Source organism: Octopus bimaculoides, chromosome 14 (assembly GCF_046866305.1).
Source record: "Octopus bimaculoides isolate indiv1 chromosome 14, ASM4686630v1, whole genome shotgun sequence".
Lineage (NCBI taxonomy): Eukaryota > Metazoa > Mollusca > Cephalopoda > Octopoda > Octopodidae > Octopus > Octopus bimaculoides.
Window position 1 is genome coordinate 12,572,043 of NC_142941.1, and position 12,387 is coordinate 12,584,429.

A 12,387-nucleotide genomic window follows, 5' to 3' on the forward strand; every position below is an offset into this window, starting at 1 on the left:
TCTTACATCCTCAAGTATAATACTGTTTCCCTCATAGTAGCGCTTTCTTCCAAGTGATAATGCACCAATTCACACAACTAAGGTAATTCAAAATTGATATAAAGAGCACAAAAGTGAAATAAACAACATGGATTGGCTCCCATAATCATGGATTTTTTCACAGGAATTTTCAATTGGCCGGATAACTGAAGAGATGTTGGCGTGGGCTCTCACCCTGGCATCCGAAACTCAGAGTTTTATCATGGCTACTGAATAAGTGTCACAGATTTTTACAGATATATTTATATATATATATATATATATATATATATATATATATATATATATTGTTTTCTACTCTAGGCACAAGGCTTCAAATTTTTAGGGAGGGTGCCAGTCAATTAGATCTACAGAGAAAGTTGTCATGGTGATACCTGCTCAGAGGCCTACACAAAGTTGCAGAAAGTGTATGGAGAGGAGTGTATAAGACACACACAAGTGTATGAGTGGTTCAGACGTTTCCAAGATGGCCTAAAATAGTGTCGATATTGATGAATATTCTGGGGGACCTGCAACTAGCAGAACTGAGAAAAACATCACAGATGTGCATGCAGCTGTGAGAGGAAATTGTCAAATCACCATCTGTGAGTTATCAGATGTGCAGATTTATTACAGTTCAGTTCAGTCCATTTTCATTGAAGATTTGGCTATAAGATGCCTGTCTGCCTAGTTTGTACTAAAATTGCTTTCAGCTGACCAAAAAGACACTTGGTCAGTAGAAAACACTTGCCTAAGGTAACATGCAGTGGGACTGAACCCAGGACTATATGGTTGGAAAACAAGCTTCTTACCTCACAGCCATGCCTGCACCTAATTAGTTGCTAACAATAAGCTCACCACCTCATGACTATTTGTTATCGACATCTATCATTCCCTGATATGACTATTTATCACTCTCTATCTTTTCTACCATCATTTCACCCTAATTATTCTATTTCTACCATCATGCTCTTGTTCCTTTCATCTTTCTATAGGGCTTTCCTATAAGTAGGTTATCTCCCTTGGCTAGGCGGCGCTCCATGTAGACAATTAAACTTCCGCAGACTATCCACGCCATTGTTATTGTTTTACGTGTTATCATGGATATAAAGCAGCTCGATGATTCAACTATCGAAGTACTTACTGTGCCTGAGTTAAAGAAATATTTAAGATTATATGGACAGTATGTTACTGGAAGAAAGGCGGACTTGACTGAAAGGTTGAAAGATATAAAAATTCTGTCGATGAAGAATGTCAACAAAGTAAATTCATCGGACGATACTTCAGACAGGAATAAGCAGAAGCTTATATCTCCTCTCGGTGAAGTATTGCCTGATCTGAATCTGCTTTCGGCAGATTGGACTAAAGATCTTTGTAAGTTGCCGAATTTCACAGATAATGACATTTATAATTACCTCGTGCTACGGATGAAAGCAAAGCAACAGTTAAGGAGTGGCATATTTTACCACGACAGACACGTACACAGCATCGAATACCACGATGTGAGTGAAAGCTGCTCTCACTGTATTGTCCGGTGTCTGGTAATCCCTTCAATACCGACATCAAACCAAAAAAAGAATCCTGACCACAGAGTGTGGGTAATTATGTCAAAGGTCACTGGCAATGTGCATTCTGCTGATTGCAACTGTTAAAGCAAGTCACTGAGCATGCGTACATGTCATATGGGAGAGTTCCAATCAGGGATGGATAACAACCTTATAGGAACCCCCTATACTGTATCTTTTGTCATCACTCACCATTCTCCTCATCTTCTCAGTCACATTGTCTTGAGCAAATAAACATAGAACAATAAGGACTCTTTAGTTTTATGGGATACAAGCAGCTTCACTAGTTAGTGCCTCAGCTTTGTCCAGTGTTCAGTAAACAAGTGAATACAACCAAGAGTTGAGAGGACTCTTTTGCCTTGTTGAGGACATGATGACCTCTCTAGTGTTGGTGCTATTCTATACCACCAATCACAACACCCACTCGTCCAAGTCATTCAGTTGACTTTCTTGTCACCAACCTTTTTTTGAAGCTGTTCCCCACTCTCTCTCTCTCTCTCTTCCTATTCACCACCATATACTCCTCCTCCGCCTTCTCCAGACACTTCTCACATACTGGGTTCGTTGCTTCGGCATTTTGCTCCTGCTCGTTACCCTGTTGCTGTTGTTCCTTTTCCCCTTTATCATCATTCTGGGGACACTTTGCTCTCATGTGTCCCCTTATGCCACACTGGTAACATGTTGGAGGTCTTCCCTCCACCTTTACATTCTCTGGTAGTATTACCTCCTCCACTACCTTGTGCAAGTCTTGTAAACTGACTTGGACGGCCACTTCGAGGCCGTAGCCCAACCAGTTTACCTCTTTCATCCTTGTCTCTTTCAACACCTTCATGTCCTCCTCCATATTATACAGGATGGCTGCCACCAGCCACGTCTCCTCAATCTCCGGGGGTACTCTGCCAATCCTTACCCTGGCCACTCGTTTGCCACAGTAAGTTGGCAGAAGTACCCACTCTGGTGTCCGTAGTGCCACAGTGGAGTAGTTTATCGCTTCTTGTTCACTGTGCTGTATTTTCTTCCTCTCGTGTAAAATGTGAGGTTTTTTACCTCCTCTATAGCCTGTACTGTGGCTATTTCTATTCTTTTCAATGTCGTGGACAGCGTTCTATCACCACTGTCTGCTTCATCATGCTCGCTGTTAAATTTTCTGGTGATGTCAATCTCAAACTGGTTCCATCTTTCTCTACGAGTCTGTTGAACTCCTTCAACTTCCTCTGTGCCATCTTTATCTCTCGTCACTGCAACATGTCAGCTGTCAAACTTCTTCCATTGGCTGAAGCATAGCTGCCAGCTGGAACTGGTACGCACTCCATTCTCTGCTTCTTGACTACTTCACCCATGAACAGGGAAGAAAACAATTGTAATTTCACAGACAACAATTCAACAGTTTAACAATGATATTCAACCAGTAAGTTCACCCTTATGGGACACCTTCAACAAGTATATAACTATTTAACTCACAGGGATCAAAAATGATTAAAAAAACACCAAAAATAGCTTGCTGAATGACATTGCTGACTGTGTCAGTCCACTATTAATTAGTAGTGGACCAGTCCACTTCTCACCTGGGGGCATCCATCACAACATACATATACATACATATAAATATATATGTGTATGTATAAGTAGCGTCCCAACATGGCTACAGTCTAATGACTGAAACAAGTAAAAGGTAAAATATAAAAGATAAAATTCACCATGAAAATGTAGTGTTTATTAGACAGATGTGCAAAAGTGAACAAGAAAGAGTAAGTTTTATATAAACAACAGGCTGAATGTAGATAGAGAGGAACAGGAAGAGGATTGGTGTGAATGAATTCTAGGAGTAGGTGATTTCAGAGGTTAGTTACTTAAGGGGAATGATGAATACGAGAAAGAAAGAATATGCTTCTTAGAGAGAAACATATTGGTGAAATGTTGCTTGCTTTTCATTCTTATTCATGTCACTCTTCTATTATTCTGCTGTCCAACCAAAATATGCCATGATATAACTAGTTGAAGAGTGTGCAGCACTTAACTAGCATGCCTATAATATACATCCTGGCAACACTTGATACCCAATGATGACTTCAGAAATTAACTGTGGCTGCTAATTTAGATTTTGTTTGATTTAGTAGAGTTTAACAAGTGTTCACTGTATGCATGTACAAGGTTGACCAAAAGTCAATTGATAGTAAATTAAAATCATTGAATTCCAAGATCTATTTATGTTCAACAACTGAATGGATTTAATAAAAGCATCTAAATATGAAACATCTTGAGCAATACATTTTTCCATTCGAGTCAAAAGAGAATTACAAATAGTGTTTATAGAATTTTGATTTACTATCGGGTGACTTTTGGTCAACCATGTATGTATGTATGTTATCAATCAATTTCATTTCTGTATTTCTTGTCCATAGATTCAAGGCTCCTTCATTGGAACTTTTATCAACATCATCTAGGTATTTGTGCATATGTGTGTGTGCGCAGTATTTGTATGTTTGTTTTATAGATGCGTTTTTATATATATATTTTCATGTCTAGATGCATGCATGTGTATTTATGTGCTAAATTTTTGTATGTATGTATGTATGTGAACTAACAGAGATAACAGTGTCCAGTGGTACGAATTTGGCTAAGTCATGAAGAAAGTTATAACACGACACAAGATAATTTCTGGATATGATGGTTTTAAATTTTGGCACAAGGCCAGCAATTTCAAAGAGGAGTTAAATGGATTACATCGACTGCAGTACTAAACTGGTACTTATTTTATAGATCCCCCGGAAAGGATGAAAAACAAAGTCGACTGCGGCGGAATTTGAAGTCTGAACGTAAAGACAGACGAAATGGCGCTATGCATTTTGTCTGGTTTGCTAACGATTCTGCCAGCTCGCCACCTTAAATTTCTTGACATACTGAAAATATCTTTGCTTCGAGAGAAAGTAAACAATCACCTAGTGGAAATTGCAACACACTAAAAATCAAAAGGGGAGATAATCTCATAGAACCAACAGTCTCTTGTATTAACAGACACACATACATTATATATGTGTGTGTGTAAAGCTTCATTCACAGTATTGTCATATAAAATCTTTTAATTGAAGCGTAAATCCGAATTCTGATAGACAAAGAAAAAAGGAAGTAAAAGGAAAAAAAAATTTGATTTAGAATTATTTATTTAAGGTTTCCTCGAATAAATTGCGTCGTTTGATCAACAAACGCTAAAGTGCGTGTTTGTGTGTTAGTATCTCTCTCTCTCTCTCTCTATATATATATATATATATATATATATATATATATATATATATATATATATATATATACATACACAGACACACATGTATGAACAATAAGACAAGATTTTGGACTTTCTGTTGTAACATTTTTAGAAAATATTGCTGTACTTTAAACTGTATTATTGATGTACAGAGCACTTTTCAACATGTATTTTAATTAATACATAATGTTATGTTTGTTTTTAGCACTCGTCAAATGTTTAAAACGCATTTTTCCAAAGTATTCACCCCCCACTCACTCTAGAAAAAAACCTCGTAAACTCATAGAGGCAACTTATGAAGCCTTGGCAGACTCACGGCTATTGTAGAAGATATTTTACCGAAGGTGTTGCGAGGTAGTATTGAACTCGTAACACCGCAGTAGATTTTTCTCAACTGCACAATCATGCCTACTGTCATTATATTATTGTCTTCTTTTTGAATGCCGCCGAAGTAGACTTTCCTTTCGTCCTTTCGGAGTTGATCGAATAATTACCAGTTGAGCACTGAGGTCAAAGTAATCGACTAGTCCTCTCCCGTCCAAATTTCTGGCATCGTGCCTATAGTAGAAGGAATCATATTATTGCTTTCTTTTCGGGTTCTGTGTTCAAATGCCGACGCGGGCGACTTTGCGTTTTACACGTTCGAGGTCGATAAAATAAAGTTTCAGCCAAGTAAATCGACGTGTCCCCTCACACTAAAATTTAAATCATTATTTGAAAATTATTTTAATCAGTAAGTAATTTTTGCAGAGTTATTTACTTTTTTAAACTTTTGTTTATTTGCGAAAAAGAAAAAAAAAACGGACTATGATATTGTTTCGTAGACTTATAAATAATACCTGCTAAATAAACTAACAATAGTTGCTAAATATTCAGAAAAAGAGATTTATTCCGCCCCCACTTCATTTTCTTTAATTACTGCAAAAGTTATAATTAATCAAAATACTCCACAAAAAGTAATCACAAAAAAAAAAAAACATCTTGCAAACACGCAAAAGCAATATAATTAAATATTTACATAGAAATTGAGATATATTTTTAATAATTTTTTGAACTTAAAACAAGAATTACTTTTTAAAAAATGTAAAATAAAAAACAACAGAGGATTGGGGTAGTAGTTTATCAAAATACTCTTTAAAAAAAAAATTAATTTCTATATATTTTGTAAAACAAGCAATAACATGATCATTAAGGTATTATGTATATGTATATATATGTAATAGAGAGGTTTTTTTTAAAAATAATTTTTAAAATAATATTTTTTAATATTTTCAATAATATTTTTTTTTTCCGAACACAACACAAGAATTAGAGTTTAAAAAACAAACAAAACGAACCTAAAAAAAAACATGATCATTAAGGTATTATTTACATATATATATATATGTAATAGAGAGGTTTTTAAAAATAATTTTTTAAATAATATTTTTTAATATTTTCAATAATATTTTTTTCCGAACACAAAACAAGAATTAGAGTTTAAAAAACAAACAAAACGAACCTAAAAACAACATGATCATTAAGATATTATTTACATAAAAATATGTAATACAGAGGTTTTTTTTAAATAATATTTTTTAATATTTTCAATAACTTTTTTTTTTTTTTTTCGAACACAAAACAAGAATTAGAGTTTAAAAAACAAACAAAACGAACCTAAAAAAAATGTGGTGGAGGGGTCGGGCAGGAAGAGAGGGTTGTTGAGTATTGGGCTTTGAAAATTTTCCCATGATGCTTTTATTGTTATGGTGACGTCACGCCGCGCTCTCCGTGTTGTTTTCATTCTCTCACAGATTTATTTGGGTCTGCAAATAGTCACTGCATTTATATAGTGTTTACAATATATATACATCATATATTTACACACACATATACATATATGTATATAGATAAATACACACATACATATATGTATGTTAAGTATATATATGTTCTGTTTATATGTTATTATAGCTGCATATACACACATCTTATGTGGTAAGTATATAAATATATATATACATATATATAACTTGATACGATATTTTCTATGATTACAATAATTTTTCTTGTATATATGTATACGTATGTATCCTAAGAGAAGACAGTGAAATATTTTGGCTCAGAAATAATATTTTATTCGTTGCTCATTCTGTTTGGATTTTGTGTTTCTTTCTCTGTGCGATAATATTTATGCTTTTGTGTGTTCTTTGTTTATTATTTTATTCTGTATATTATAAAGTTACATTGCTTTTGATTATAGCACCAGTGCCGTTATTTATTTATTCTGTGTGTATGATACGATTATATGCAAGGACACATATACATATATATTCACACACACACACGCTCGTGTGTTGGTGTTATGGTGATTTGTTTTCCTCTCCTTATTAACACATCGCCAAGTGTTTAGGCTGACGTATCGCAATGGCTTCTTGCTCGTCTCTACCAAAACAATGAGCATTACACACACACACATAAGCATATGTATATATATATATATATGATCCACTGACGATATATGCATATATATATATATATATATATATATATATAGGCACTACTAAAGTATCTTAGATACTTCAGACTACCCCTGAAATATTGAAGCAATCCTATCATATCCCCTATATATATATATATATATATATATAGGCACTACTAAAGTATCTTAGATACTTCAGACTACCCCTGAAATATTGAAGCAATCCTATCATATCCCCTATATATATATATATATATATATATATATATATATATATATATATATATATATATATATATATATATATATATATATATATGTGTGTGTGTGTGTATGTATGTATGTATATAAAATAAACCCCACACGTATTTCTGTCGACAAGGGTATATCATGGAGAAATTAAATGCTTCTTTTAATGCATGTTTAAATCCCAAACAAACATGTCGTTCGTATATCATATAGTATAATTATGTTTACACAGAGAGATATTTTCATATAAACGCATTCACAAGACTTCACGTGAAGTACCTTGCCTGTTGCTAGTCAACAAAACAAAAGGTTACATACAGTTTCTATCGACTTCACCAGAGAATCTAAACTCCGTCTCATCTATCTCATATATATATATATATATATATGCACACATCTACACACACACATATATATATATCTATATATATGTATATACACACACTCACACACATATACGATTTGTTTTTTAATTTGTGTATCGACCAAAATTAGACACTCTCATAGCTACCTTGACGCCATTTAAACTCGGGTGAGTGGTATCTTGGTTGATTAATTATTTCTTGGCTTTATTTTTAATTATATTTTGCATAATATTATTATTGCTGATACTGTTCTTGTTGCTGAGAAACTGTTTTATATATACATATTCGTCCAAGCAATTTGTGTTCTGAAATATCTCTACATATATATATATATATGTATACATATATATATATATATATACAGGCATGCATGTGTTTATATTATGGTATATATATATAAATATGTTAACCAGATGCATATGAAACCATGAGAATATTTATTTTTAATTCGTGTAATTGAGGCAATTATTTACTGAGCATGTTCTACAACTGAGAAATTGGTGGCGCTTTGATCAGTATATCTGAAATATACAAAGAATGCATCAACTCCGAGTTTTAAATTTGAAAGAATGGATATGTGCAAGAAGCTTCATATATATGTGTGTGTGTGTATGTATGTATATATATATACGCGCGTGCGCACACCTTTGCATAAACTCAGGGGAAATGTTTATAAATAATGTGTATGTGACCGCGTTCATTCATTCATTTCTCCTCTATCCCCATTCTATTAATGTCTACCCCCCTTTCTCTCTCCTGTTTATATATACATGTTTCCTTTTAAATGTTTAGTTTCTCCATCTCTCCCATCCTCTTCTCTGTTTTTTTTTTTTTACCTTTTGTGTGCTCGTCTACATGCTAAATCAACACACACACACACATATACACTACTCTTTTGTTGTGTTGTTTAATAACTTGGTCACGTTGGACAAGTTTACGTATATACATGCATAGCTACCCGATTCTCTCACTCACTCTCTCTCTCTCTACCTCTCTGTAGTCGTGTATAATTGTGTGTTGATTCCTTTGTATCTTAGTTTTTTTCTCTTCTTTACGCATAAAGTCGATATTCGTAGAGAACGGGTATTTCAGTGGGTCGAATCGATTCTGGAAAATCTGTGAAGATGAAAGTCGCCCTCAAGATTTGAATTCTGAAGGTATGAGAATGGAACGAAATGCTTATTGTAAAGTATTTTAGACCAGTGTTCTACTGACAGTCATTTAAATTTTGCTTTATTTTCGGGTGGGTGGTAGTTTTAATTTAAAAAAAAAATAGTTCTTTAGAAAAGTGTAGGGTTATCTTTTTGAGACCTTGTGCGTAAGAAAGTACATTTAGAACCGTCTTACTTGGCGTTATGTTGCTTACCTTGGAAACTCTGTGAGAGAGAGAGAGAGAGACTACCGTTTGAAAGAGAATGTGTGAGAATTCCACATTTCTACTGCATTGTTTTCACACCAATTGTTTCGTCTTTTTTTTTTTTTTTTGTCCTTTGAAATTAGAAAATAACAATTATTACATCGAATATCTTGTAAATCCTCTTAAGGTTTATTGTTGCTGGTGGCTTTTTCTGCTGCTTGTAATGAATACGTGTGTCTGAATAAAGATTAATAATACCCATGTATGTATGATGTTTGCTTGTGTTTGAAAATACACAGCGATTTTCTGAGAGTGGAAAGGTTGCGTGAATATTATACAAAAACATCCAGGAATTGGCTACAATGGAAGAATTTTGTGTTCCTATACAATGCATGAAAGGTTTTCATGTAAGCTATATGTGTGTATGTTATTATTCACTAAAGATCCATTAATACACGGTAATATCTAACTAAAATCTTATTTGGCACACAAACATACGTGGGTGTGGTAAGAAATTTGCTTCCAACCACATTGTTCTGTGTTCAGTTCTATTGCGTGGCGCCTTGAGCAAGTGTCTTCTGCTGTAATCTCAGGCCGACCAAAGGCTTATGAGTGAATTTAGAGTATGGAAACTGAAAGAAGCCTGTCATGTGTTTGTGTCTTCTTGTCTTGACACTGTGTGATGTACATGCATAGCTACCTGAAACAATGGATGGTTAGACAACGAAAGCCATATTTAATTAACATAAGCAAGGAACTTCTCTTTTGCTTACCTCATTTTTGTTGTCCATCAAATCTGATGATCACCATCTTTTTGCAATTGTGGTTTCTTTACCTACCGCACATTCTAACCCTTGATGTGTAGCTTTGGTGACAGAGAACATATATTACTCTACTTGCATGTTTTCCTTGCTTCTTTTGGCAGGGCTGAGTACACTTGGTCCTCCATATTTTCAATTATCCATCAGTAGTGAGATTGCTGAAGGGTTGATGTTACTTTTTATCAAAGTGATCTTCAGCTAGTCTTTGAACTCCTATTTTAGTCCCCGGCTAGGTGTTGATCAATCATAGTGTAACCTAATGCGCTTTCCTCAGCTGATGCCTTCATGGTATGGATTCAATGCTGCTGGTGTTCTGTTGGCTCAGTAGAATTCCCAAGTGCTAAATTTCTCTCATCACCTGTATTGCATCCCCCACACTATCCCAACTCAGGTTTCATACTATGCTAGTGGAGGCGCAATGGCCCAGTGGTTAGGGCAGAGGACTCGCGGTCATAGGATCTCGGGTTCGATTCCCAGACCGGGCATTGTGAGTGTTTATTGAGTGAAAACACCTAAAGCTCTACAAGGCTCCGGCAGGGGATGGTGGTGAACCCTGTTGTACTCTTTCACCACAACTTTCTCTTCCTGTTTCTATTGTGCCTGTAATTCAAAGGGTCAGCTTTGTCACACTGTGTCACGCTGAATATCCCTGAGAACTACGTTAAGGGTACACGTGTCTGTGGAGTGCTCAGCCACTTGCACGTTAATTTCACGAGCAGGCTGTTCCGCTGATCGGATCAACTGGAACCCTCGACGTCATAAGCGACGGAGTGCCAACAACAACAACGCCAATATGCACAACACCCTGTCCTTCTCCCAAAATGTTGGCTCTCTGGAATTCCCTAACGTACCCCTGCGCTTGTTGCTTAGTTCCAATCAAGGTGAGTCTTGATCAATCAAAACCTATGATCAAAGGTGTTCAAGCTAAGAAGTGTCTTGCTGATTAGATTTATAAGGCAGTGGGTGGGGTGCAGGAGTGGATCTGTGGTTGAGAAATTTGCTTCCCAATTGCATGGCTTTTGGGTTCAGTCCCACTGCAGGGCACCTGGGGCAAGTGTCTTCTACTACAGCTGTGGGCCATGCAAAGCCTTGTAAGTGAATTTTGTGGACAAAAATAACTGAAAGAAGCTCATTATATGTTGTCAAGTGGTGGAAGGAAAACTCAGGTGTGCATATATATATATAAATTCAGATGAGTGGTACAACAAGGCACCAATATTTACTGGAAAATAGCAATCGATACAATTACGACGCTATTGTAAAGCTTCGCTGCATATATACTGGCAAAAATGCGTGTGTGCAACAAACATGAAAAACTTTTCTTACCTTAGGAAGAACATTCGAAAATGGACAACCCAGATTAAGGATAATGCAGGACCAGTTTCTGACTCTTCAAATACGTTTCACAACGTAAATTTGATCAGTCTTCATCAGCTGCATTTACCTAAACAATATTTCAAATGTTGCCACATCAATGCCAAGTATACTTGCCTGAACGAGTATATATATGTTAAAAGGTGACATATATATATGTGTGTGTGTGTGTGTGTTTTCTCCTTGCCATGATTTCCTGTTGTTAGCTGTAAATGAAAGTCACTATCCTACAGGTGGTGTCCTTCGTTTCTGATCTTCTGTGAAAACACACCTGGTCATAGGGAAATATTACTTCACTTGGAAACAGTTAACGGCTGGCAACAGGAAAGACATCTAGGCGTAGAAAATCCACCTTCACAAATACCATCTGACCCAGACGGACGGTAGATGATAGATGATGATAAATCTGACCAAGCTAATTAACCAAAAGAATCTACTACAAACACTTGATGTCTTAATGTGTCAGCTGTATGTAGTCCATGTCTTGCTTCTATACAAGGAAAGCAGAACAGAACTTTTGTATGTGGGGTAGAAGCATTGTTTAAGGCGTTGCTTCTTCCCTGCCTTCCAAAAGATTGCAATTCTAAGGTACTTTATAAATCTCTGCAATTAATGTGAACTCATTACAAGCTTCTCATACTAGCTCTGCAGCATGCCAACAGGTGGCAGCACATAGTTGTGGTGTGTGCAGTGACCTTCATGAGACAGTGTGCTGAACGACACTGCTGTCTTTACTTCACAAGTTGTGAAATTTGTGTTTTTGTGATCATGTGTATGCTGTAGTGTGCAATTTTGTCATGGGCAAGAACAAAGAGAAGTTCATTTTGGAAGCCAGTGGCTTCAGGTTCAGTCCCCAATGCGTGAATGTTGTTGGCTATGATTGGGCACCACCTTTGAAGAAATTGTCCCCAAAAT

General features: G+C 35.7%; 1 protein-coding gene across 1 annotated transcript in view; it reads left to right on the forward strand.

The window, feature by feature from the left end:
* Window positions 1-6,583: 6,583 nt before the first annotated feature.
* Window positions 6,584-12,387, forward strand: part of LOC106874967 (uncharacterized) — a 30,679-nt gene continuing 24,875 nt past the window's right edge. Inside the window, exon 1 of the mRNA XM_089362322.1 lies at window positions 6,584-6,822. The gene's annotated coding sequence lies outside the window, so the exon portion shown is untranslated. The remainder of the gene's footprint in view (window positions 6,823-12,387) is intronic.